The 27,221-nt window shown below is 39.8% G+C and overlaps 1 protein-coding gene across 4 annotated transcripts in view; it reads right to left on the bottom strand.

Annotated features, from left to right (window-relative positions):
* The window catches only part of GAB2 (GRB2 associated binding protein 2), a 206,124-nt gene that overhangs the window by 116,653 nt on the left and 62,250 nt on the right, over window positions 1-27,221 (bottom strand). The gene's annotated exons all lie outside the window — the stretch shown is intronic.

Consider the following 27,221-nt stretch of genomic DNA (forward strand, 5'->3'; position numbering starts at 1 on the left):
TGGGTGTACAGTGGGAACTCAATAAATCGGTGTCTGGGTCAATTTTAATCCTCATGTCATCTTATCATCACTTCTGTACATGTCTGATTCACTAATAGCCTATAAGAATGACAAACAATCATGTTTTAATTATCTTTGCATTTTAATATGAAATGGGGTCTGCTGGGCATTCAAAGTCTAATCAACGAACAGAACAGGGAACCAAGCACCTCAAGCTGGGAATGGTTGTGGGAGGAGGAAAGTAATCAAGAGATGCTTCATGTGAAAATAACAATATCTGTGATGAGCCTTAAAGGATGAACAATATTCCCAGAAACAGATTTTGGGGCCAAGATATGAAACATGGAACAAAGGAAATAATATTCTGAACATAATGGAGAAGGCAACATTAAAGTGCACAGAGGTAGCAATATTCATGAAGTGTCTGGGAAACAACATACCATTGAGTGTTTCTAGAGCCTACAGGGAGCCAGGAAAACATGAGAATGAAAAGGTAGGTTGAGTCCCAATCACAGTGTGACTTAAATGATGTACTAAATGGTTTGAACTTTGCCTTGAAAAACAATGGTGAGCACCCCCAAATTTTGAAAATAATAATACATTTAAAAAAACCAGGATTTAAGGGCAAGACAGCTGGGTTTATATCCTAAATTCTTAATAACTAGTAGTGTCACTTTGGATAAATCACTGAATTTCTTTGAATTTTAGTTTTTCGTCTAGAAGATGGATATAATATCTTACTAGATTGAATCGAAGAAGTGGATGTTAAAGACCTCTATAAACTGGCAAGTACAGCATAAATATTGTCTTATAATAATAAGCTGTGCTTTGGCAAAACATCTTACAAACTTATTGAGAATTTGTTGGGGGTGAGAGGAAGGCCTAGAAGTGGAAAAGTGGGAAAGTCGTGGTGGGCTGATCATTTGCTTGTGCAGATGAGGACAAAGCCCTATTACCCTCACCTGCAGACACAAGGACCTGACCTTGGACCCTTCCCTGAGCAAGATTCCGAGAAACGGATATACACACCAACCACTAGGTACTCTCGGGTCCACATTGTTTGATAAAATAAATCCTGGGTCAATAATCTCAATGGGATGACAAAAACAATTTCCTGTTGCAGGGCATTTACTGGTAGCATTGCATTTGCAGTCTTCCCAATCAGCAGTCCATTAAGCAGCCACCAAAAACACTAAGCCGCAGAAGGCTTTTTAAAAAAGACATTATGTGTAAGACATTAATAATAAGGAAAGCTGGGTGTGGGGTATATGGGAACTCTGTACCACCTTCTCAGTTTTTCTGTACTAAAACTGAAAAAAAGTCTATTAAAAATGACATTACAGGCTTAGAGTAGATTTACTCATAATAGCCAAAAGCTGGAAACAGCACAGGCATCCATCCGAAGGAGAATGTATAAACAAAGTGGTATATTCATGCAATGGAATATTACTTAGCAATAAAAAGGAATGGTCTATAAATACATTCAACAACATGGATGGATCTCAAAAAGTATTATACCAAATGAAAGAAGCCTTACACAAAAGAGTACATACTGTATGATTCTGTTTCTATGAGATTCTAAAACAGGCAAAACTAATCTATGGTAGAAAAAAATCAGAATGATTGTTCCTTCTGGAGGGTGGGGGTGGGGTGAGAATTGTTTGGAAAGGGGAATGGGGAAACTTTCTGGAACGATGGTAATGTTTTATATAGTCTGATAGGAGCTTTAGTTACATTTTTGTCAAATCTCAAAGAACACTTCAGATTGACATTTCACTCCATGTACATTTTACCTCAAAGAAAAATACTCAACAAATGTGGAACTCTAGGGAACGATATGCATGCTGAAGTATTTAGGGAGAAATGTGCTAATGTCTGCAATTTACTTTAAATGCTATAAAAAATAAGATGCACAATGGGTGGTCAAAGGAATGTATAGATGAATAGATAAGTGATACAGCAAGCATAGTAAAATATTAATGACAGAATCTAGATGGTTGATAAATAGGTGTTAATTGTAAAATTCTTTCAATCTTGCTTTCTGTTTGAAATTTTTCATTTAAAAATGTTAGCAAAAATAAAGAACATTTTTGGGGTTTTGTGTCTGGGTTGCGTGGCTAGGATAAAGAGAGTAGAGAGTTTATAAGGCCAGTCTTGTAGGCTCTTTATATTAATTAAAAATCCCTTACACTTAACTTTTTACGTGAGTACAGATGGCCCTTTCATATTTATCCTCATTTTATCCCCCAATATGATTTATGTATCTCTCATCTGTGTTCCTGTGAATATCTTCCTTTTAGCATTTATAATATCACTTTGTAACTGTTTTCATCTCTGTATCCCCCTACTAGACCATCATGAACTCCTTGAAGGCACGGCCTTGTCTTTCTTTTTTGATGTGTTCACAGTAGCTGACACATATAGTAGGCACTCACTCAAGCATTTGTTGAGAATACCCTAGGTACTCAACAAGTACAAGGCGAGCTGGCTGCTAGGGCAACCAGACCATTTTAGAGGCCACAGGGAAATGTGAAGATTTCCCACAGAAAAGCATGACTTTATGGAAGCAGTTCTGTACTTGGAAGGTGTTATAATAACTAGAAACAGAGAGATCTGTTTGGATTTTCTCATCTAGCATTTATCTCGCCATATTGCTACCTGAAATACTTTCTAGACAAAGTTGGTTGGTATGTACGATAGGTTGGCCCACTCAACATCAATTCCACTCCCCTTCTAGTTAGAAAATCTGGAAAACTAAAAGTCACCTTTACCAAATTTGTTTGCAGGTAATCTGCCAATTACTTGCATTCATATAAGACTGGTAAGGTGGAAATGAGGCTAAGGCCATTTTCCATTTCTCTTTTGGCTATTTCTCGTTTCTACTGGCAAAAAAGGATATAGACGTTTGATTGTTTTATGCGGCTGAGGTATTCTCCAGCCTCCTGAGTGCCATGGGGCAGGTTCATTAGTAGGTTCTCAAGTCTGACCTCCCATACCCGAGACCACAGCTATGGGGTGCGGGTGGGGGTTAAATGGATCACCAGTGGTTTCCTAGGAGGTCATCTGTGGAGTTCTTAAACTAGAACATGCAGCTCTAGTTCTTCCTATCATTTGGTAAGCATCTAATTCCTTGTATTAAATTCCTTCCTGTTTAAAGTATCTGGAGTGGTTTCCATTTCTCACAGTGACCCCTGGGCATAAAAATAAAGAAGTTTGAGTGACAAACAGCAGGTCCCTGGGGACAGGAAAGAAGGGAAATACAAGGCTTTGCATTTTGGAGTTTTTCACAAGTATCCATTCAAGAAAATGTTGAACCTTACTTTGGGCCAAGCACTGGGCTAGGGGCTGGAATCAAGAAATAGTGGTTTGCTTTGAGATAGGAGTGTCATGTCAACATGTGAAAGAAGGGCCCATAGTGATAGATGACAGAGAAGGAAGTGATGGTCAGAATGAGAATCCAGGTAAAGGGGTAGATTTATCGGGAGAAAAGCCTTACTCTTAGACCTCTAAAACCAAATAGTGACTATATACTTAGCATCTTATGCACAGCGTATTCATTTATATTATCTCATTGTACATTTCCTCTTCCCACTCCCTCCTTTTTTGGTTAACATTTGGGTGCTTCCCATATGGCAGGCACTTTAACATATTTTCTTAATGGAACTGTGGAACACCCTATGAAGTAGAAGAGTATTAGTTCTAGAATTTGCCTGAGGTCTCACAGTTATTAATAGTAGAACCAGGCTGGGTGCAGTGGCTCATGGCTGTAATCCCAGCACTTTGGGAGGCTGAGGTGGGCAGATCATTTGAGGTCAGGAGTTCAAGACCAGACTGGCCAACATGGTAAAACCCTGTCTCTTCTAAAAAATACAAAAATTAGCAGGGCATGGTGGTGGGCACTTGTAATCCCAGCTACTCGGGAGGCTGAGGCAGGAGAATTGCATGAACCCGGGAGGTGGAGGTTGCAGTGAGCCAAAATCGCGCCACTGCACTCCAGCCTGGGTGACAGAGACAGACACCATCTCAAAAAATAAATAAAAATAAAATAAATAAATAGCAGGACCAGCACTCCAACTCTTTTGATCCAAATTCTCCATTCTTTTTTTTTTTTGAGATGGAGTCTCGCTCTGTTGCCAGGCTGGAGTGCAGTGGCACAATCTCGGCTCACTGCAATCTCTGCCTCCCAGGTTCAAGTGATTCCCCTGCCTTAGCCTCCCCAGTAGCTGGGACTACAGTTATGCACCACCACACCCAGCTAATTTTTTGTTATTTTTAGTAGAGACGGGGTTTTACCATGTTGGCCAGGAGGGTCTCCATCTTCTGACCTCCTGATCCGCCTGCCTTGGCCTCCCAAAGTGCTGGGATTACAGGCGTGGGCCACCACGCCCAGCCCCAAATCCTCCATTCTTAAGGGATAACAAATCCAGAATTTCAGTTCTCCAAAAGATATAATGTGTTTAAACACATTGTGCAAACATGAGGAGTTGCTATCCTTACCACAGAAAACCTTTTTCTCTAAGCTTGAAGTCCTCAGGATAAGAGGAACAGTGCCCACGCTGCTCTGGGCCTAGAAAGGGATTACGGAGGTCCTAGGCTGGCTCAGATCAGATCAAACTCACAATAGACCAAGGGGATTGGAAAACAGAGACAGAGATGGAAAACCAGTGGCTGCCACCACAGCCTGGTCACTAAGGCAGCTCTTTATCTCCTATGCCATTGTTTATAGCCCAGAGGACACCATCCGGACCTCGTAAATGAAAGTGCCCATTGGGAAGGGGAAAAAACACACAGATGCCCCCTCCAGGCACAAAAGGACATTTGTGTTGGGCAACCCAAGAGGCAGACACACCAAGGGCTTGCCCCTCCTCCCTTTGCCCCTAGAAAAAGACAAGAAAGGCAGCTTTCTGGTATTCCACAAAGTGGGGAGCCTGTGGCAGGGAACAGAACAAACCCCCTCCAAAACTGCTGACTTGATTCATCCCCAAACTGACACAATGCGGGAGGAAGACTTCAGGAAATGGGCAGATTATGTCCAAGAAAAGATTTCCTGCAAGCAGTTAACGGGAAACTTACATGAAAAGCAGGACTAAAAATACACAGGCTATTGGAAACCAGTGGTGAGGCCCCTGGTTTTTAAAGAAGTGACTGAGGAAGCCACCAGGCTTGGGACTTTCCCTGCCCACCAACCTAGAGAGATCAACTTAACCCTGGCTTTATTTGCCTGGGGGAGAAGCTTATAGGGTACCTGGTATGATTTAAATTTCATTTCAATATTGATCAAGTCCTCACTGTGTCTGAGCTTTCTATTCATATGAGCTATGATAGCACAAAAAGAAGGTAAAAGCCTCAGTGCCCTACACACATATCCTGACTCAAATGATGAGAGAAACGGATCAGTAGTACAAATGACATCCTATGTTTAAGTGAATTTTGGTTATCAAAAAATAAACCTCACAACTTAAGTAAGAGTCTAATGGGATGCAGCAAGAGGTAGCAATGGGATGCAGGAAATTTATCTGCACTTGAAGGCATATGTGAGTAATGACAAATCATGGCTCTGGCTTGAACAGTAGGGAAACTAAAAAGTAACATTTAGGAGACCAAAAAGTAACTATTAAGAAGTGTTGTTTATTGACTTTGAGAAAGAACCTTTCTAGGTGCTTAGAGGAAGAAGCAGGCACAGGGTGTTCCCTCACGCCCTAGAGTCTGAGTAGAAATTTGAAGATATATTTTTTGTCTTGTTTTTGTTTTTTTAAGAACCTTCCCCTTTGCCTTGTCTTATACCTGAGAGCCTAATTTTGCCAAATATTTATTGAGCCCCAACATTGGTGCATCCCCTACAGCAGATCAAGAATCTCTTATAATTTAATGGGAAAGATGGTCCTTCAAATGACAGAAGGAGGAGGATAATGCTGGGCTTTGTTTCAGAGCCTGCCTGGGACATGTGGTACCATCAGTATACTCTTGATTTAGTGATTTACAGTCTTCACACTGGAAATATTGGGCTCCAATTACAAAGGAAAATCTTATTACTAACCATCTTCCAATCATACACATACTGATAAGTCCTTCTTCTACGATTATAATGAATAATTTGAGTCCAAAGATCTTTTGGTGACTTTTTTATTTTTTATTTTTAGAGAAAAAGTCTCGCTGTGTCACTCAGGCTGGAGTGCAGTGGTGCGATCATGGCTCACTCCAGCCTCGAATCCTGAGCTTAAGCAATCTTCCTGCCTTAGCATCCCAAGAGCTAGGACTACAGGAATGCACCACCATGCCCAGCTAATTTTTAAACAATTTTTATAGAGGTGGGGAGGTCTCACTATGTTACCCAGGCTAGTCTCAAACTCCTGGACTCAAGAGATCTTTCCAACTTGGCCTCCCAAAGTGCTGGGATTACAGGTGTTAGCCACCACCCCCTGCCCAGTGGCATATTTTTATACACAGTGGGAGCCAGATGTGAAGGCAGACTGAAAAACAAAATGTAGGTGGTCCTGTGTGATTAGTCTAGGGAGACTGGGTAGTGAGAACAGTAAGTTTTTCACCATGGGTGATCTAAAACTTTTTGTTGTAAAATCCCATAGATACTTATTGCTGCTCTTATCTTCACTGATTTCTTGGCAGCATTTGAGACACCTGAAGGCTCCTCTCCTAAATGCTTCTCCTAAATCCTTTGGATTACCTGACACCACAATTTCCTGCATTTCTATTCTCATTTTCAGTCATCATAGGATCCTTTTAAGGTCTATGATCCCTGGGATTTCACCCTCAGTTTTCTCTTATCTTACTCTACATATTGCTTGGTGATTCATATTTCTCTCATTGTACCAAGTACTCCTAGACTGGCATCTCCAGACTATACCTGAGACACTCTTGAGCTGTCATGAGTAAAGCTGATAAGTTCATCTCCTTTCAGTTCCTTCCTATTTTCTACAACAGAAGGGAGGAATAATAATAATTTTTTTGATGGTTATAATTTTGTAACTTTTTTATATTTAATTTTTGTGGTTACATAGTAGGTATACATGAGATGTTTTGACACAAGCATGCAATGTGTGATAATCACATCATGGAGAATAAGGTACCCATCCCCTTGAGCATTTACCCTTTGTGTTACAAATAATCCAATTATATTCTTTCAGTTATTTCAAAATGTACAAATAAATTATTATTGACAATAGTTACCCTGTTGTGCAATCAAATAGTAGGTATTATTCATTCTTTCTATTTTATTTTTGTTGCCCATTAATCATCCCCACCTCTCTTCCCACCTCTCACTCCCCTTCCCAGCCTCTGATAACCATCCTTCTACTGTCTATCTCCACGAGTTCAATTGTTTTGATTTTTAGATCCCACAAGTAAGTTAGAACATGCAATGTCTATCTGTCTGTGCCTGGCTTATTTCACTTAACATAATGATCTCTAGTTCCATCCATGTTGTTGCAAATGAGAGGATCTCATCCTTTTTATGGCTGAATAGTAATTGTGTATAAGCACCACATTTTCTTTACCCATTCAACTGCTGATAGACACTTAGGTTGTTTCCAAGCCTTGGCTATTGTGAACAGTGCTGCAACAAACATGCGAGTGCAGGTATCTCTGTAAAATACTGATTTCCCTTCTTTGGGGTAAATACTTAGCCGTGGGATTGCTGGATCACATGGTAGCTCTATTTTTTGAGGAGCCTCCAAACGGTTCTCCACAGTGGTTGTACTAATTTATGTTCCCACCAATAGTGTAAGAGGGTTTCCTTTTCTCTACATCCTCGCCAGCATTTGCTATTGCCTGTCTTTTGGATAAAAGCCATTTTAACTGGGGTGACATATCCTATTGTAGTTTTGATTATGTATCTCTGATGACCAATGATGTTGAGTACCTTTTCATATGCCTGTCTGCCACTTGTATGTCTTCCTTTTAAAAAATGTCTATTCAAATCTTTGGCCCATTTAAAAATCAGATTAGATTTTTTCCTATAGAGTTGTCTGAACTCCTTATATTTTCTGGTTATCAATCCCTTGTCAGATGAGCAGTCTGCAAATGTTTTCTCCCATTTTGTGGGTTGTCTCTTCATTTTAAGGATTGTCTCCTTTGCTGTGCAGAAGGTTTTTAACTTGATGTGATCCCATTTGTCCATTTTTGCTTTGGTTGTCTGTGCTTGTGGAGTTATCACTTGCACATTTTTTCTAGACCAATGTCCTGGAGATTTTCCCCAATCAGTTTTTTGTAGGAGTTTCATAGTTAGAGGTTTTAGATTTAAGTCTTTAATTCATTTTGATTTGATTTTTGTATATGGTGAAAGATAGGGATCTAGTTTCATTCTTCTGCATAGGGATATCCAGTTTTCCCAGCACCACTTATTGAAGAAACTGTCTTTCCTCCAGTGTGTGTTCTTGGCAGCTTTGTTGAAAATGAGTTCACTGTAGGCATGTGAATTTGTTTCTGGGTCCTCTATTCTATTCCATTGGTCTATGTGTCTGTTTTTATGCCAGTACCATGCTGTTTTGGTTACTATAGCTCTGTAGTATAATTTGAAGTGGGTAATGTGATTCCTCAAGTTTTGTTCTTTTTGCTTAGGATAGCTTTGGTTATTCTGGGTCTTTTGTGATTCCATATAAATTTTAGAATTGTTCTATTTCTGTGAAGAATGTCATTGGTATTTTGACAGGGAATGCATTGAATCTATAGATTTGGGTAGTATGGACATTTTAACAATATTAATTCTTCCAATCCATGAGCATGGAATATCTTTCCATTTTCTGGTGCCCTCTTTAGTTTTTTTCATCATTGTCTTATAGTTTTCATTATAGAGATCTTTCACTTTTTTGGTTAAATTAATTCCTAGGCATTTAATTTTATTTGTGGCTACTATAAATGGGATTACTTTTAAAAAAATTATTTTCCGGGTCGGGCATGGTGGCTCACGCCTGCATTCCCAGTACTTTGGGAGGCGGAACACTGGAAGCCAGGAATTCAATACCAGCCTGGCTAACATGGTGAAATCCTATCTCTACTAAAAATACAAAAATTAGCTGGGCATAGTGGTGCACGCCTGTAGTCCCAGCTACTGAGGAGGCTGAGGCAGGAGAATTGTTTGAACCTGGGAGGTGGAGGTTGCAGCGAGCCAAGATTGCGCCACTGCACTCACTCCAGCCCGGGCAACAGAGCAAGACTCTGTCTCTCAAAAAAAAAAAAAAAAAAAAAAAAAAGAATTATTTCCCAGATTGTTCACTGTTGACATATAGAAACACTACTGATTTTTGTATGCTGATTTTGTACCCTGCAACTTTATTGAATTTATCAGTTGTAATAGTTGTTTTTTTTTTTTTTTTTTTTTGTGAAGTCTTTAGGTTTTTCCAAATATGAGATCATATCATGAGCAAACAAGGATAATTTGACTTTCTGGGAGGAAGGATAATTAACTGGCACCTTAAATCTGTAAAATCTTGGTAATGTGCTTTGTTTTATAAATAGATAATAGTTAGAATTTTGTGTTTTGTCTGTGGATGTCTACACATTATTTTAGACCCTGGAAATACAGGTGCCACAGCTGACATTTTATTTGCTAAATTTCAACAATAACCATCATCAAACAGTGAAAAATGAACAGGAATAAATAGCATGGGAACATTAAGTGGCCAAAGGGTATGAGAAAAATATTAGGAAATTCTTGGTATCTGTGCAATTAGAAACAAAATAAACAAAAGAATTGGATTAATGACTTAAGAAGTGATATATATTGAACTAAAATATGTTAGCATCTAGTCATTTCTATTTCTAAAATATCACAGTAAAGAGAAGAAAAGCCATTGTATTCAACTGCTCAGAAATCTGACTGTGAGTACTCCAGCATCTACCTTTGACTATGGACTTCTGAAGACTATAGTACTAGCACTAGCAGGGAACAACATTCAAAGAACCTTGGACTGGGCAACTAGCCTTGCTATTGAACGCTTCTTGCTCAGTGTTCATCTAATACCTTTGGGTTCCAAGATCTCAACACATTCTTAGCATTTGGTCTCAGCAAAAGATCAGATAATCATTTGCTTCTCAGTATAGATTTCAGTTAGTGGGTTTGATTTCCTCATCTAGTACTATTTGCCTCTTAAATCAAATGTCCAAAAAGAAATAAGGACAGTGCAAAAGGCAATACACAAAAGGCACCAGAAGCTACTTTGCACGAGTCTCCTTTTTGCTGTAGTCTCAGAAATGGCAGGGAGGGGTCAGAAGTTTTTGCCCTATTAGGAAGTAAGGCAGAATTCCCCACAGTGAAGTCACAGACAAGACTTAGTTAAGGAGAGGCTGGAAAGTAATAAAAGAATGGAATGATATGTTTTCTCCCCTGACAACCCACACCGTTGTCTTAGTGGCGGGGAAAAGAGAAAGAACGTGGAAGTTGGAGAAAGAATGGTAGAGTATTAGGCAAAGAAAATAAAAGTCTTCCCTCATAGAAGAAGAAAGCATCATTCTAGTAACTCCCCATCCCTACCCTATCTCAAGTGCAGCTAATGGTGAGAAGTAGAAAATGTTTTCTCAATAAATGAATCACAAACGAGTTCCTCTCTATACTCCATAAGGCACATTCAGTGTAGATCCTGTAATTAAGGAGTTCCAAACTTAGCTAAGAAGCCATGTACATTTTTAAAATATAAAGCAGCACAAATACAGTATTAAGTCAGAAGTAATATTAGGAGTTTGGAGGCATGAACAACTGCTGTAGCTCAGAGTGGTTTGAGAAAGCTTTGTAAGCAAAAGACCCGAGGCCAGGCCAGGTCAGTATGAAGGCCTGGACTACATTATCCTTCCTAGTTCATCTTCTTTCTTTGGCTCAGTCAGCAAGGAACTTCTAAACACATAAAAACAATAACCACCATCAAATGTCTTACAAAAGTACTCCATAAAGTATAAAATGTTAAATATATTACCTGACTCTTCAGGAGAGCAGGATGAAGTGAATTATCTGTTACCATCACCATCATAATAGCATTGAATGTTCAATGTTCAATTCAATTCAATGCCAGACACTGCACTGTTGGCTGGATAACAATGCCTATTCACAATCCCTTTTCCTTGTTTGTCCTTAGAGTGTTTAGGCAAACAGAATGTTTACTTTCCTGGTAACTGGAGGTATCCACATGTCACAATTCTGGATAATAAGACCTAAGTAGAAATCTTTTGGAGGTTCCTGGGAAAGCTTTTGATTCTCTTGCTACCAGGAGGCTGAATGCCTACACAAGATGGCTGGCTGGGAAGACAGAAAAAGCATCCTTGATTGCAACACTGACTGTCTACACCAAAGGCAGAAACTGCTTATTCTTGTAATGAATAAAGACTTCTTGTAATGTGAGAAAAATGAACTGTTTAACACACTATGCACTTTCTCTTACATAAACTGAAAATATTCCTGAGATAAATGCTTACCATGTGCGTAGCCAAGGTTATAAAGTAGGTAGGTGACAAAAACAGAATTCAATCCCATTTCTGACAGACCCAAAGCCCTGACCTCAACCAATACACTAACAAGGATACACACAGTGTCACAAAAACCAGATCTCTTAATGACCAGTACTGTGGTTGTTCTGGTTTGAAGGACCAGTCATCTCATGATTGTTACAGCCATTCTCCTCATAAAACTTTACATTCTGGGTACACCTTAATAATATGTTCCAAAAACAATGACTCCAAATTTCACTGGGTTTTAGACTAAGGGCAACGAGATTGAATTTACTGATTCATACATACTGGTCATCTTCTCCTGATTCCCCATAGCCCCACCAACATTTTTTTTTTTTTTGAGACAGAATCTCACTCCATTGCCCAGGCTGGAGTGCAGTGGCGTGATCTCAGCTCAGTACAACCTCCGCCTCCCAGGTTCAAGCGATTTTTGTGCGTCAGCCTCCCGAGTAACTGGGATTATAGGCATGTGTCACCACACTCAGCTATTTTTTTTTGTATTTTTAGTAGAGATAGGGATTTGCCATGTTGGCCAGGCTGGTCTTGAACTCCTGGCCTCAAGTGATCCACCTGCCTCGGCCTCCCAAAGTGCTGAGATTACAGGCATGAGCCACTGTGACCGGCCCTGATTCCTTTCATGACAAATCTATGACACTCTTCTTTCATTTTGAATTTCTTTCACACTTGAAATCCAGAAAAATACAACATTTGCCTAGCAAAACTTTCCCTGTTCTCTTTTCTTTTTTGCACCCATTTGGGGTTTCAAGATGGTCACAAGTCAGTCCTGCCCTTGTTTTTTATACAATAGACAAGTGTCATTTCAACAGACTAAGCATCTGATAACACTTAAAAAATAAATAGCAGACTATATCTGGAGAGCCGCTTATGCCCTACAATACAACAAACTGAAAGATCATTCAGAAATATTTCAAAGCCCCACACAACACTGAGCTGATGGTGGCAGTGATCAACTGTTGGCAGCTGTTAAGGTTCTCATGAAATGCACTCATCTGTGGTTATGACTGGCCACTACATAGGAGGATTAATGGGGCTGCTTTTGACTGTCATGGAAAGTGTAAGATATGTTCTTTATGTAGATCCCTAAGAGCAAACATCCCCTCTGCAGAGCTGATAGGTCACCTGCCTCAACCAATTAGCTAATTGTCTGAAATCACTCCTTATAGATCACAGAAAACTGTCTTGTGAATAAACTCTGTTAATACAGAAAGCAAGAGCCTTTTGTTTCCTTTTGAAGACCTTATTCAACTCTAAGGCCCCTTCCATCCACGAAATTCTAAATTCTACAAATGTGAACAATCAGCTCCAATGAATGAATCCTTCCAGCTTTATAGCGAATGAGTGCTTTTTTGACTACGGGTTGTTTTTCTTTTTAAAGAGAAAATTGTTTTTTAAATGTAGCTTCCTGACTGCACCAGGTGTGAAATGGTAAATAAAAGAACAAGCAGTTGTGTTGAACATCTTTGGTTGTTTCCTTCAAAGCTTACCAGACTGATGTCATTCTGGATGTTTTCTATTCTGCTTACCAAGCTCGGTTTTCCTAGAAAAAGTCTGTAGAATGACTGCCCTAATCCTAATCAAAACATACCATCATATTCTAAAAGCTCAGGGCTATCTGGGAGACTGGTAGCTAGCTCTCACTGAATAAAGAGGAGTGAGTAGCCCCTTTTTCGTGGATAATTCTAGGAACTGGGTGGCAAGACAGTCTTCCTCTTTGGCCTCCTGGATGAACAAAGATGGGCTGAGAATCAATGATGTTGCCCTAAGTGACAAGATGCCTTTATTCACACTGTGCATATAGCCTCTCACAGACCCTTATTTTTCTGCTCCCAAATATAGTATTATTTTGTTCAGATTTCTACCCTCTCCTGTGCCATTCCTCCTATCACTTTGAAATCTTTCTTCAAAAGTCTAAAATTCCACAAATGAAGATGAACAAAGGGAAAGCCTATATCTGTCTCATCTGGGAACCCTGGAAAAGCCACACTGCTTATGTGAAGAGGGGGAAAAAAAAAAAGATGGGCAGGAGTTTAGTAAGACTGGGGGAAGAGAGAAAAGGAAACTCCCCAGGAAAGGAAGAAAATAAAGTATTTACCACGTGACAGATACCATGCTAAGTACTTACACATAAATTCTCATCTATACCTCACAACCTCACAACAGATGACCCTAGGAAAGGGTGTATCTCTCAAAGCCTTTAACCAGTTTAAGAAATCTGCCCAAGGTAAATCTAGGTCTCAAACCAAGATCTGGCTCAAAATCATCTCTTTCCTCATCACAATGGTGAGAAGCTGCATGGAAGCAGGAAGGGATAAGGCTCATTTAAGGAACAGTAAACCTCCCTCCCACCTCCCTACTATCATGCCCAAGGTATTTTTCATCTTCAGCAACATTCAAAGATGCTCTTTCTTGATGCCTGTAAAATGAAGTCAAGTTCATGTGCCTGGCATTAAAGGTGACTCCAGCTCAGCTAGAAGCTCCTGATTATATCTACTAATCTTACTTTACCCTGTACCCCATCACTTTATTCTTGAGTCTATGGTTTCACATCTCTCATCCAATAAAGGAAGCATATGCTTTTACTGGATATATTCATTGATTCATTCAACATTTATTGAATGCCTATTATGTGTCATTTCTTCAATACACTTTTATTGAGCAACTGCTATGCTCTAGGCATATTGGTAATATTGGTAATATTGGTAAATGGTAAATATTGGAGAATGACAATGAGATATATTTAGGGAATAAGTATAGCATACTAAATGCTGATGTGACAGGAGATACCAATGTAATCCCCTTGAATAATCATTGCCTTTAGATGTGCTGAGCTGAATCACTAGTAGACCCTGGGATTAAGCCTTAGGTATAGTTTAAGTTCAATTCAAATATGTCATCAAATGGAGATGATGAAAGAAGCAACCATAATGATCCTGCACTAGGGTCATCAGCTCCAGGACTGCCAATGGTTTCTTAAAAGATATCATTTAATGCCTATCCTCACGAATCTCATCAAATAGTCAACAATTTCACTTTGGTTACACCTAATGTCACACTTGGGGTCTTGTTTAAATGGCGACTCCTAAAGAACAAATATTCAGAACCTGCTAGGTACTTGCCCGCCATACTCTTTGTTTCACAAAACTCACCTTTTCATGATGATACCAAAGGTCTAATTCCCTCACTTGTCTCTCTGTTGCTAGCCTATCCTTTGTCTCAGTTACTCCTCTCTTCAGGGATCTTCTTCACCCCACCACTTCTCAAAATTTCTGATCCAAGTTATCATCTGAATGGCTAAGTGCAATGTTTAAAAACGCCTCAGAATCTCCACCAGCCTGTGTGGAAGGGAGACAAAGGCCAGTGTGTGTTGTGTTCCTCTCCCTATGGACAACAAACTGTGCCTAATGAATTCTGGCCAGAGCCAAAACAATGAAATTATTTATCTCCACCTCTCCTACTGATGCACAGCAGAAATAAATATAGGGATCACCACCTTCTGTGCACATGCAAATAAGTATACTCACAGAAACAAAAATTTCAACCTACAATTTCAGTTTTCCTCGCCTTTTGCTCACACCCTAGTGAATGCTATCAACGGATCTGCCCTGAACCTACCCTCTGTGCCTCTTCTCAAGATCATTCTCACATCTTACTCCCAAGCCTTACTCTCTGTTGAAATTAAACTCCTTCTTCAAGGCTTACCTTAAATGCCACCTCCTCTAGGCTGTTGTCCTTGATCTTTAAAATACAATACAAACCCTCCCTCCTCTAAACCCCTTCAACACTTTGCACTTTTTTTTTTTTTTTTGAGACGGAGTCTTGCTCTGTCGCCCAGGCTGGAGTGCAATGGCACGTCTCGGCTCACTGCAAGCTCCGCCTCCCGGTTTCACGCCATTCTCCTGCCTCAGTCTCCCAAGTAGCTGGGACTACAGGCGCCTGTCACCACACCTGGCTAATTTTTTGTATTTCTAGTAGAGACGGGGTTTCACCATATTAGCCAGGATGGTGAAATCTCCTGACCTTGTGATCCGCCGGCCTCGGCCTCCCAAAGTGCTGGGATTACACGTGTGAGCCACCACGCCTGGCCTGCACTTCTTGTTAGATATCACAAAAAGACTTGTGTGGTAGCTTCTTTTTTTTGTAAATTGGTTTTGAGGCCAAGGTTCATATCATTTAGACATCCTCCATAGTTCCTAGTACAGAACATGTATTTAGTACAAGTAGGAGGCTCTTAAGCGCTTGCTGAAATAATAAAATATTACTTTCAATGAGCTTTCCCATACATTACTTCAGGGTATGATTATCCCAGTTTTACAAATAAAAGAGGCCCAGAAAAGTTTAGTGATTCAGAAAAGAGGCCAAATTTTCCACAGAAGCTGAGATAAAAGACCCACATAAGGGGTTCAGATGTGAATGTAGGTACCCTTGAGTAAATGCTCCCACCTTCTATTGAATAACCCACTGAGAATATAAATTAGTTACTTTTTTGAGGAATAAACTTGTCAATATGTATCTCAAGAGTCAAGAAATTCATAATCTGAACAGTTTATCTATTTCTAGAAACCCACCATGAGAAAATATCTAGAGATGTAGACTGACTTACACATGAAGATAACCATTGCACTGCTGTTAAAAATAGTGATAAGAAGAGTAAAATCTTCTGCTTCCCTGTTGATAGACTGAAAATTCATTTTCCTCCCAAACTGCAAAGAGGTGGCAATGTAGTACAAGAAGGAATAATGTAATTAGGGGAGGGAAGGAGAGAGGGAGGGAGAGAGGGAGAAAGGGAGGGAGGGAGGGGAAGGGAGGAGAGGGAGACAGAAGGAGGGAGAGGGAGAAGGAGAGGGAGAGAGGAATAAGGGCAAAAAGACAGACTAGAAATTTTTAACTATTTTCAAAAGATGGAAATACATGGGATTATATTGGTAAATGTACATTATTATAGACAAACTACAATGCTGATGTATCTTAATCCACCCAAAGAAGCCAGGTTCAGGACCATGGGGAAAGGCTGTATGCGGCAGCCACTGCTGCTTCTTGGGAATTACAGCAGCACTGTCAAATACAAATGTAGCGTGAGGCACATATGTGATTTTAAAATTTATAGTGGCCACATTTAAAATGTAAAAAGAAACAGGTGAAATTAATTTTAATATATTTTAGCCTAATATTTCTAAAATATTATTTCAATATATAATCAATATAAAAATAGTATATATATTTTTCTTTACTTTTGTACTAAGTCTTTAAAATCTAGTGTGTATTTGATACTTGCAGCACATCTCACTTCAAATAAGCCAGATTTCAAGTACTCAACAGACCGGGTAGCCAGAAGCTACCATACTGAATAGCACAGAATTAGACAACAAGGAGAGTAACGGCAGGAAGAGGAGCAGAAATCAAGGTGATGAGTTGAAGGACTGTCTACAGAACAGCTGGGCAAAACATTTTAGATATGCAAGGAGTTAGAAAGTTTAACTCCTGTGTACTCTTTCTGAACAAATTACCAGGGATGATTTACAGCAAAATTAAAAAGGGTTTTAAGAAATAGGATGACATGGCATGTGAGAAAGATTTAACTCAGAATTTCAATGAAGGCCTTGAAATTAGAACAGGAACTCTGAGGACTTAGAGAAAAATGTGTCAAGATGAAAGTCATTTTCCTATAACAAACAGTATGATTAAGAAGCTAAGTGATCTTAGTCATAAGGTAAAGGCGGATGCTGTTTTTCTTCAATCAGGAAAAAAATCTCCAATTAAGATAAAAAAGGCAATTAAAAATTCCAAGGTAAACGAAAAGCAAAGACAAGGTATAAATGCAAAGGAAAGACAATGTGGCAAGTGACAGAAAGAGAATCTATTTGATCTTGATGTTTGGAATATTCTCTTTTAAATATTGCAGGCTTAATATCATCAAACTTTATTTTTGTCCTATGGGTCAAATTATGAAACTCAGCTATGCTGTGAATATTTACATGACTATAGTGTTGTAAAGAATATTCATTGTTTAATTCTTAGAATAAATCACAAACAAAACCTAAGATATTTCATAGATCTAATTGTAAATGTTATCCACACAATGAACACTTCTAAGAGAAAAAAAAATTAATTCCTTTATCTTACTTGTTGGACAGTCAAAATATTCTGTATACAGTTATAGAGGGAAAAACAGAATTTTAGGCATAAGACAAGTCAGCCTAAAGGCTTTAATGATTCAACAATATCCTGTTTGTTTTTTTAATCTAGGAAGACAAAGGTTCCAATGTCTTGGTGGCACAAAAGTGGTTTAATGAGTGAGTCACACTGCAGCCATTAAATTATCCTCAAAGTTTATAATAAGCATTTTTAAGCTTATAACATTAAGTGAAATAAACTGTACCCAGGCTGGGTGCTGTGGCACATGCCTGTAATCCTGGCACAGGAGGGAGGGAGGGAGGGAGGCGGGTGAATCACTTGAGCTTAGGAGTTCAAGACCAGCCCGTGCAACATGGCAAAACCCCGTCTCTACTAAAAATACAAAAATTAGCTAGGTGTGGTGGCACGCACCTATAGTCCCAGCTACTTCGAAGCTGAGGTAGGAGGATTCCTTGAGCTCAGGAGGTGGAGGTTGCAGTGAGCCAAGTATCGCACGATTGACTCCAGCCTGGGCAATGGAAATGAAATCCTGTCTCAAAAACAAAAAACTGTACCCAAAATTGTAGAGACAATACAAAGACTGGGCAAATAGATGAAACTAGAGCTATATTTATCTGTTAGAGTTATATAATCACCTGGCTTTAGAAAGGCAATCCTGCAAAAGTTTAGGAATTTAGTTGAGAAGACAAAAGTGGTACAAGGAGGAGTCAGGTATAAGTGCTTCTAGTTGGTACTAACTCTGATCTGTCTCTCTGTAGCTAACTCCTATTCCTCAACACACACATTTTGTAATTCATTAAATATTCAAAGGTTCAGATTCTCAAGGCTACCTGAATAATTTAGGGTGGACTCGGCACCATTAAACTGTGCAGAATAGTCAAGGGAGAGGCTTCTTAGAAGAACTACGCCTTGAGCTGCATCTCAAAGAATGTACCAATTTGAAAATGTTAGAGAGTCCACAGAATTTTTAGTAGGCAAAAAGGAGGCAGAGGCCAGCACCCCAGACTGAAATGCAAAGAAAATTCTCATGGAACAGAGGAAAATGATGCCAGCTGGAAGGCACGGTAACCAGAAGATAGTGGGAGACACCTACTGTCCTCATCCTACCAGCTGACACAAAGATTGGTGTTTCTCAGGGCTCTGTTTCCCAAGACAGAGGTATAACTCTCCCAAATTTGTTATCAGAGTTTCCCACTCTCTCCTACCAATTTATATTTGGTCCTCTCTGTATTAGATAAAACTGTCTTTTCTCCTCCACTCTTTTCCTAAGTCGCACTGTTGCCCATAAGATAAATTTCTCACTAGCAAAGAATTGCATCACAGAGAATAGAGTTTGCTTACAGAGACTCAGGACAATCAGCTTGACAGCTGTAAAAAATTAAAAATAAATTTAAAAATAACAGGCAGAAAGACTACAATTCACCCTTCATGTCTGGGCTTTGAAATCAAACTGCCCAGATTAGCCAAAGTGAAAGGAATAAATCTGTTAAGGCATCTTAAATAGGGCTCTGTATTCAAAACATACCCTTTATAAGTCTCCAACACCCCCTTATTCAGACTTTTTATGAGTATCATCTCACATCCTTACTCTTCAGAAAGAGATCTAATAAAAGAGAACAGGAGGAAATAATATAAGCACACACATGTGCCAGAAACTGTGTAACAAACCCATAAAGTACTTGTTATTCCCATTTTACAGAATAGGAAATCGAACTTCATAGAGATTGGGTGATTTGCTAGCTATGTAAATACTGGAGCTGGGATTCAAATGTAGGTACTTCTCACTTTAAAGCTCCATATTCTTCCCCCCTACATCATGCTGCCTGAGAAGAGAAGAGAAGAGAAGAGAAAGGAGAATTTACCAAATCTACATTAATGAGAAGCAAGAACAGAGAGGTATGGGCTGTTCTGTTTACATCCCCTCCCAATATTTTTTTTTTTTTTTTAAGGAAAAGAAACAAAATATTTCTGCTAGGTAAGACTCAGAGACTCTTTCAAGATGACAAAAGTGAATAGCCTCAAATAGACCTTTCTTTTTAGAGAGGGGCATTAAGTATCAGAGCCAGGGGATCTCTCTCATGATTCTGTCATGGCTCAAGGAAAATTTTAAGAAAAATACTGTTTACCTAGTATGACCAGAGCATCTAAGAGAATCCAGAAGGAGTGGTGAGGCAGACAAAGGGAGGGAAAGCAGACTGACTCACTATTTGTTTTTCAAAAATAAAAAATCAAACCAAACACAGCGGGACTAAACCATCCAGCTGGGTGATCTAAGGATTAACTGTCCATGTGGCCAAGCATTTAATTTAATCTTTCTGATAGACCAGCTATAAAAGAGAAAAAGAGCTCAGTATAAGGCTCCTTATCAAGAGGGCACCAAAAGAGTTGTATTTATAGCTTTTGAGATACAGACCTAGGCAAATGGCTTGATATGAAACCCCTGGTTCTAGTTCCCAACATCCTTGCTGTGGCCAATTTCATAAGGTTGGGTTTGGAGATATGAATGTCTTCCGAGTGTCAACTACCATTTCATATTTTTATATCCTCCTCATAGGGTACAGCTGGGCGTTTTTATACGGATCCAAACTGATGTTGAAAACAATGCCAACATAATAAGGTAGAAAGAACATGGGCTTTGGAGTTGGGCAATCACGGACTTGAGCCTTGGTTGTATGATTTGAGCAAGCTAATACTTCTGAGACTTCTTTTCTTCATCATTAAAATGAGGATAATTATCTTAGAACATTTATTTCTTGAGAAATAAAGTTCCTGATACATAATAGACACTTACTTAAAAGATAATCCCCTATTAACCCTTGCTTCACACCACATACAAACATTAACTTGAACTGGATTATAGACCTAAATGTAAAAGCTAAAACAACTCCTACAAGAAAACATAGGAGAAAAATCTTTGTGACCTTTAAGTAAACAAAAAGCATAAATCATAAAAGAAAAACTGGAAACTAAGCTTCATCAGAATTCAAAGCTTTTGTTCCTCAAATGATACAATTAAGAGAAGGAAAGGGCATGACACAAACTGGGAGAACATACAGTTGAACCTTGAACAACATGGGGGTTAGGGGCATGGCTCCCTCCCACGCAGTCAAAAATCCATGTACAACTTTTGACTCCCCTGAAACTTAACTACCATAACCAGTGGAATAACACATACTTAGTATGTTATATATTATATATTGCATTTTTACAGTAAAGATAGAGAAAAAAATCGTAAGGAAGATTAAAATATATTTAGTATTAAGTGGAAGTGGATCATCACAAAGGTCTTTATCTTCATCTTGACATTGAGTAGGCTGAGGAGACAGAGGAAAAGAAGAGGTTAGACTTGCTGTCTCAGCAGTGACAGAAGCAGAAGAGGTAGAAGGGTAGGAAGGGGAGGCAGGAGAGGCAAGCACACTCAGTGTCACTTTTACCGAAAAGAATCCAAGTATAAATGGACCCATGCAGTTCAAGCCCATTTTGTTCAAGGATCAACTGTATTCACATGTTTTCACAGATTGAAGGAAATGTTTAATATATTTCTATCTTACAAAGAACTGGCATCCAGATCATAAAAGGAACTTGTACAACTCAGTAAGAAGATAAATGACACAATTTTTTAAATGGGCAAAAGATTTGAACAGATACTAGACAAAAGAAGATAGTATACAAAATGCCAGTTAGCACATGGTGCTCAACATCACTAGACATCAGGGAAACAAATGAAAACCACAATGAATACCATGACCTATAAACCCATTAGAATGACTAAAATTAAAAAGGCTGATCACACTAAGTGCTTCTGAGGTTGTAAAGCAACTGGAAATCACATACACTGTTGATAGGAAAGTAAAACAATACAGTTTGGAAGTTTCTCAAAAAGTTTAACACATATCTACCATATGACTGAGCCATTCAACTGCTGGGTATACCTGGGAGAAATGAAAATGTATGCTCCACAGAAAGATTTGCAAGTGAATGTTCATATCAGCTTTATTTAAAAGAGCCAGAAACAAGAAAGAACCCAATGTCCATCAATAGGTGGTATATCCACACAATGGAATACTACTCGGCAATAACACGGATACATGCAACAACATGGACACATCCAGAAATCATTATGCTGAGTGAAAGAAGCTGCACAAAGAGTACATACTGTACTCCTATAAAATGCAAACTAATTTAGAGTGACAAAGAACAGAGGAGTGCTTGCCTGGGGCTAATGGCAAAGGAAGGGACAGACTGCAAAGGGGCAAGAGGAATCTTTTGGGGATGATGCCAATGTTCTACATCTTCATTGTAGTACTTGTTTCATGAGTACGGACAGATACCTATCAGACTCATTAAATGTACACAGATATACTTCACTGTGTGTAAATTATCCTTTGAAGTTGATAAGGAAAAAAAGTAATTTCCTTTGCCACTCCCGCTGCCACTGGAATCACGTTAGCAAGCTACTACCTCCCATATCTCATGATCACTGGGAAAACAGGAAGCTGTATGAAGTTGGTGAGAAAATGAGTGGTATTGCAAAAAACATTTGATTATTAATGAGGTGTCTGGTACTAAGTTACAAATCATCTTACTTAATTCTAACACTTTTGATGAGGTAGGCACTACTGTCTCTATTACAGATGAGACAACATGCTCAGAAAGTTTAAAGAACTCATTGAAAGTCACCCAGATGGTAAATGGTAGATTTGGATTCAACAATGTATGCTAGCATCAGACCAGATAAACTTACCTTCGAATGCTATTATTCCCTACAGTGCTTACGGCATCCTCAGAAAGGAAAAGCCCTGATAGCCTAGGGACAAGAAGAGCTGCTAGAGATTTCCTTCCTCAGGACTGAGAAATCCTCTCAAGTAGGGGAGTTTTTTTTCTTTTTAAAATTTTTTTTTTAAGTAGGGGAGTTTTAGCAGCCTTTTTCAAAGCAGCTTGGGAGAGTGGGAGGTGGGGTACACCTCTGCTTCTGGAGCAGAGGAGAATCCTCTCACTTGGCTCCAGCATTTGCTGGTATTTTGTTAACTTTTGGCTCCTCCATGTTCACCCACCCACTGGTTTCCCAGAGTAAAAATGCCAAAATATCTTGGCTGAACAGGCGAATGGATCACAGATGACAGAGGTAAAAAAAAAGAAAAAAAGAAAAAGAAAATCAAGACGTTCTGTAATATGCTTCTTTTTAAAGGTAAAGGCAAATTGCACACCTCCTCATTCTTATTTTCTTTGAGTTGTCTGTCTTGTGAAACATTCTGCTGTCTATATTTTCATTCATCACATTGGAAAAAGTTAGGCAAATGGGTCATGCTGAAAGTTTAAGTAAATTTACCGTCTTCCTATTTCAGACCAGCTGTAGTCCATCTCCCCTGAAGCCTGGCCAACAGATCAAGGAGAACATGGCTTGAGCTGCAAAAACAGACCAGAGAGAGAAACCCTGGGAAACTAGGCTCTAGGGGGTAGCTCAGGAGGGGAACCCACACTGCAGAGGGAAAGTAAAGAGGCCTGGGTGCCGGGATTATCTCTAATCATCCGTGAGACTCTGGCAAGACATGCTCTCCCTCAGAACCTCCAAAGACTGGAGTGATCAGGTTTTTCAACTTTTAACAAAGGCCCAGCGTTTCTAACCAAATATAATCTCCCTAAACCCTCAGTTTCTCATGCACTTCCTCTTTGAGGATTGCTCTGCTGCCTGTTTATTCCTCAGAAACCAAGTTTCACTTTCTGAAATCTGTTATAAGGCCAGGCGACTTTTCATTGTTACACTATAAATTATGATACCAAATAAAAACTTCTAAAAAGTATATACAAGGATAATCTGAAATTCAGCCATAAGCCTGAGTGTGTGTCATTGAGAGTTAGGAACTAAATGCTCTAAAAGAAATTGTGATGTTTTCTGGTTGTTCCTCATTTCCATTCCTGACTTGGCCTGAACTGCAATTTTACTAAAGCTCCTTTGCTTCCCCTTCACACACGTTAAGAATTCACCACAGGAACATGTGCTTTTGTGCTCATTGAACTAAAGCCTCCTCCCCAAACTATGCTCTGCCAAGTTGTTTCTGGTAAGCAACTTTGGAAAATAAAAATTCCCTAGACATTTTGAACAGTGGTTTGAGAGGAAGACACACAACCCGGCAGGGGAACTGAAACATTCCCCCTTGTGTCCACTTCTGTCCTGGGAGGATGGGGGAAGGAAGTCGTGGAAGAAGCTTTTTAGAGGAAACAGACTCGCAGGACTTTTGCTGCAAACAATTGGGTACTGTATCCAGCTGCTGACCGAGGCAACTGTCAGCTCAAAACCATGCAGAGAACAAGGGAGCCAGAGTTCCTTCTCCTAAAATAGGACAGGACTACACTTCTGTTTCACATGTCATAGTCTAGTACCTGTATTCCAGCCCCTGAGCCCATTCTCAGTGTTAGAAGGGGCCTTTGGCATCATTTACCCAGTGGCCTTTTTTTTCTTTTTAAATAAGTGGTATTATTTATATCTATATACAAGGTTTCATACAGAAGCGTAACATAGAAGTAAAAGCAGAACTGCTCTAGGGGGCAAGGGATGCAGGCAGAGAGCTCTGCCAGCTGAGCTGCTGTCATCCCTTTCATCAGGCACCTCTCTGGATTCCCAGGGCCACAGGCCCTGGGTCTTTGTTTATAAGGTCTTTGTTGATTCTCAGCCTGGGATTCATGGTACCTGTGGAGAGTACAGATCAACACACAAATGACCATGCCCTTCATTTGACTCAGTAGAGGGGTGGTATGAGCTTTGTTTCTCACATCTTCTCCTTCAATAATCTCATTAACTCCCAGTGCTTCATTTACCATTTCTACGTGAAATAGTCTCACATTGTACATTTTTAGACACTATCTCCCTACTTAAAGCCAAGCATCTAAAGCATACTGCTGGGAGGAGACAAGCAGGGAGCCAGGTAAGTAGATAGGGAACTGGAAGTCTGGCAGCAGAATTCCAAGTGTTTGGTCCCCAAATCCAGGACTAGGACTCTAATTCCAAGGAGACTGGTGAGAGAAAAGAATAATGGGAGTCTTTAAAGAATCAAAGTACAAAAACTTGTACTTTGACAGGGACTTGACCAAAAGGAACCAAGCAAGAGCCAATTTTGGGGGGCCAGGTCAGGCGCAGTGGCTCACACCTGTAATACCAGCACTTTGGGAGGCCGAAGTGGAAGGATCACTTGAGGTCAAGAGTTCAAGACCAGCTGGGCAGCATGGTGAAACCCCGCCTCTACTAAAAACACAAAAAATTAGCCAAGTGTGATTGTGGGCACCTGTAATCCCAGATACTTGGGAGGCTGAGGCAGGAGAATCACTTGAATCCGGGAGGCGGAGGCTGTAGTAAGCCGAGATCGCGCCATTGCACTCCAGCCTGGGCAACAGGACCGAGACTCCGTCTCAAACAAACAAACAAAAACACACACACACACAAAACAATTGGGGGCCAAAGTCAGACGGGGACTAGCTTTAAGGCTGACTTGATGCCGACTCCCAGAAGCCTGGATCAGGCTCTTAAATCTCATACCACGTCATCCCCGTTACATGCAGGATGGCTTCACAGAACCCGTCATAAGGCACGAGAGGACAGAACTCAGCAGGGCTTCACAGCTCGGCGTGTCTGTGCCCTGCCTGCCTAGCAAGTTGAAAGCATGTGATAAGCTGAAATGATGCAGACCAGACACTCCTAACACTTTTTGGGTCACTCACTGAGAGACCAAATAGCCATTTCTCCCTTCACCCTTGTTACAGAATTCATATTTTGTTCAGAGGACTGGTGGAGATCTGATGGTATCAGGGAAGGTAAATCCCGTCCCTTTGCCCCAGGGGCTGAATCCAAAGCAATTATACAAATCCCATTCCTCATTGCTGGGAATGATCTAGAGGTGGGCATGTGACCTATTCCTAGCCAAAAAAACATAAGGGGTTTTCTGGGGAAGGAAAGTGCCTGATTTTCCTGGTGACATGCTTGAGCCACTGAAAGAATGCTGAAACTTCCAGCCTCTTACTTTGCTAAATGAATATCAAAGTCCTTGTGATTTAAGTCACTATTAGTCAGATTCTCTGTTAACTGCAGCTAAAAGTTCTCCTGACCTGCTGACCCACTTGATAATCAGATTAAAACTATGAGACCTATATCCTGCAACCTCTATTATATGGGTACATAGAGTATTTTGCCTATAATTTTTGAAGGTTCACAGACTTCAGATCAAGAATCCTTATGCAAGACCAGCAGTTCTCAAAAAGTGGTCCCCATACCAGCAGCATGAGCATCATCTAGGAGCTTGTTACACGTGTAGCTTCTCCAGCCCTACCCCGGATCTACTGAATCAGAAACTCTGGGAATGGGAGCCAGGAGTGGTGACGTGCACCTGTAATCCCAGCACTTTGGGAGGCTGAGGTGGGCAGATCACTTGAGATCAGGAGTTGCAGACCAGCCTGGCTAACATGGTGAAACCTCATCTGTACTACAAACACAAAAATTAGCTGGGCATGGTGGTGTGTGCCTGTAATCCCAGCTACTCGGGAGGCTGAGGCAGGAGAATCACTTGAACCCAGAAAGTGGAGGTTGCAGTGAGCCGAGATTGTGCCATTGCACTCCAGCCTGGGTAAAAGAGTAAGACTTTCTCTAAAATAAAAAGAAACACTGGGAGAAACTCTGGGGATGGGGCCCAACAATGTATATTTTACAGACTAATGATACGATTCATGATAAAATCTGAGGACCACTGCTTTGAGCCCAGCATTATTCAATAGAACTTCCTGTGATAATAGAAATGTTTACATCTGTGCTATCCAGTATGGTTTCCACTAGCAACATATGTCTACTGAGCACTTGTGGCTAGTAGAACTCAGAAACTGAATTTTTAATTTTACTTGGTTTTAATTCATTAAAATTTAAATAACTGCCTATGGCTAATGACTACTGTATTGGACAGTGCAGCTCTAGATAAACATAAGGTATTTTATATTATCAAATAGCTCCTGGTACTGAACTACAAAATAAAGAAGTGGTTCTCAAACTTCAGTGTGCATCAGAATCACTGGAAAACTTGGTAAAACACAGACTGAAGGCTCCCAGCCTAGAATTTGTGATTCAGTAGCTCTGGCTCGGGGGCCTGAGAATTTGCATTTCTAATGGGATCTTACGTGATGTTGGTGCTGTTGGTCCAGGGATGGCACTTTGAGAACCACTGAAATAAGGAAAACTTGCTGTCTTCCTATAAACTGTGCCTTGGGCCCAGCAGGTGCTTGATTATTACTGAAAGAATGATGGCTACCCTCTAATAAAGGAATACTTTTAGAAGTGTCTACTGTGTTCCAGAGACCATGATTACCTCCTCATAATCATCAGGTGGCAGGCTGTACGTTTTTAAAGAGATTCATAGAAAGGTTTGCTTAAGGCACTCAGTCTTATTGCTTACTTCTCTGTATTTTAAAGTATTAATTCATAAATTGTTTAGGTCTAGGCAAGTTTGTGAAAGAATATGTGATATTAGTACAGATCATATGTACTGTACTGTATCATATGTATTGTATCATATATGACATATATATTATATATACATACAGAATTGCTGAAAACTAAAATATTCAAGTGTTAAGAAGGCTTT

This window comes from Pongo pygmaeus, chromosome 9 (genome assembly GCF_028885625.2).
Source record: "Pongo pygmaeus isolate AG05252 chromosome 9, NHGRI_mPonPyg2-v2.0_pri, whole genome shotgun sequence".
Lineage (NCBI taxonomy): Eukaryota > Metazoa > Chordata > Mammalia > Primates > Hominidae > Pongo > Pongo pygmaeus.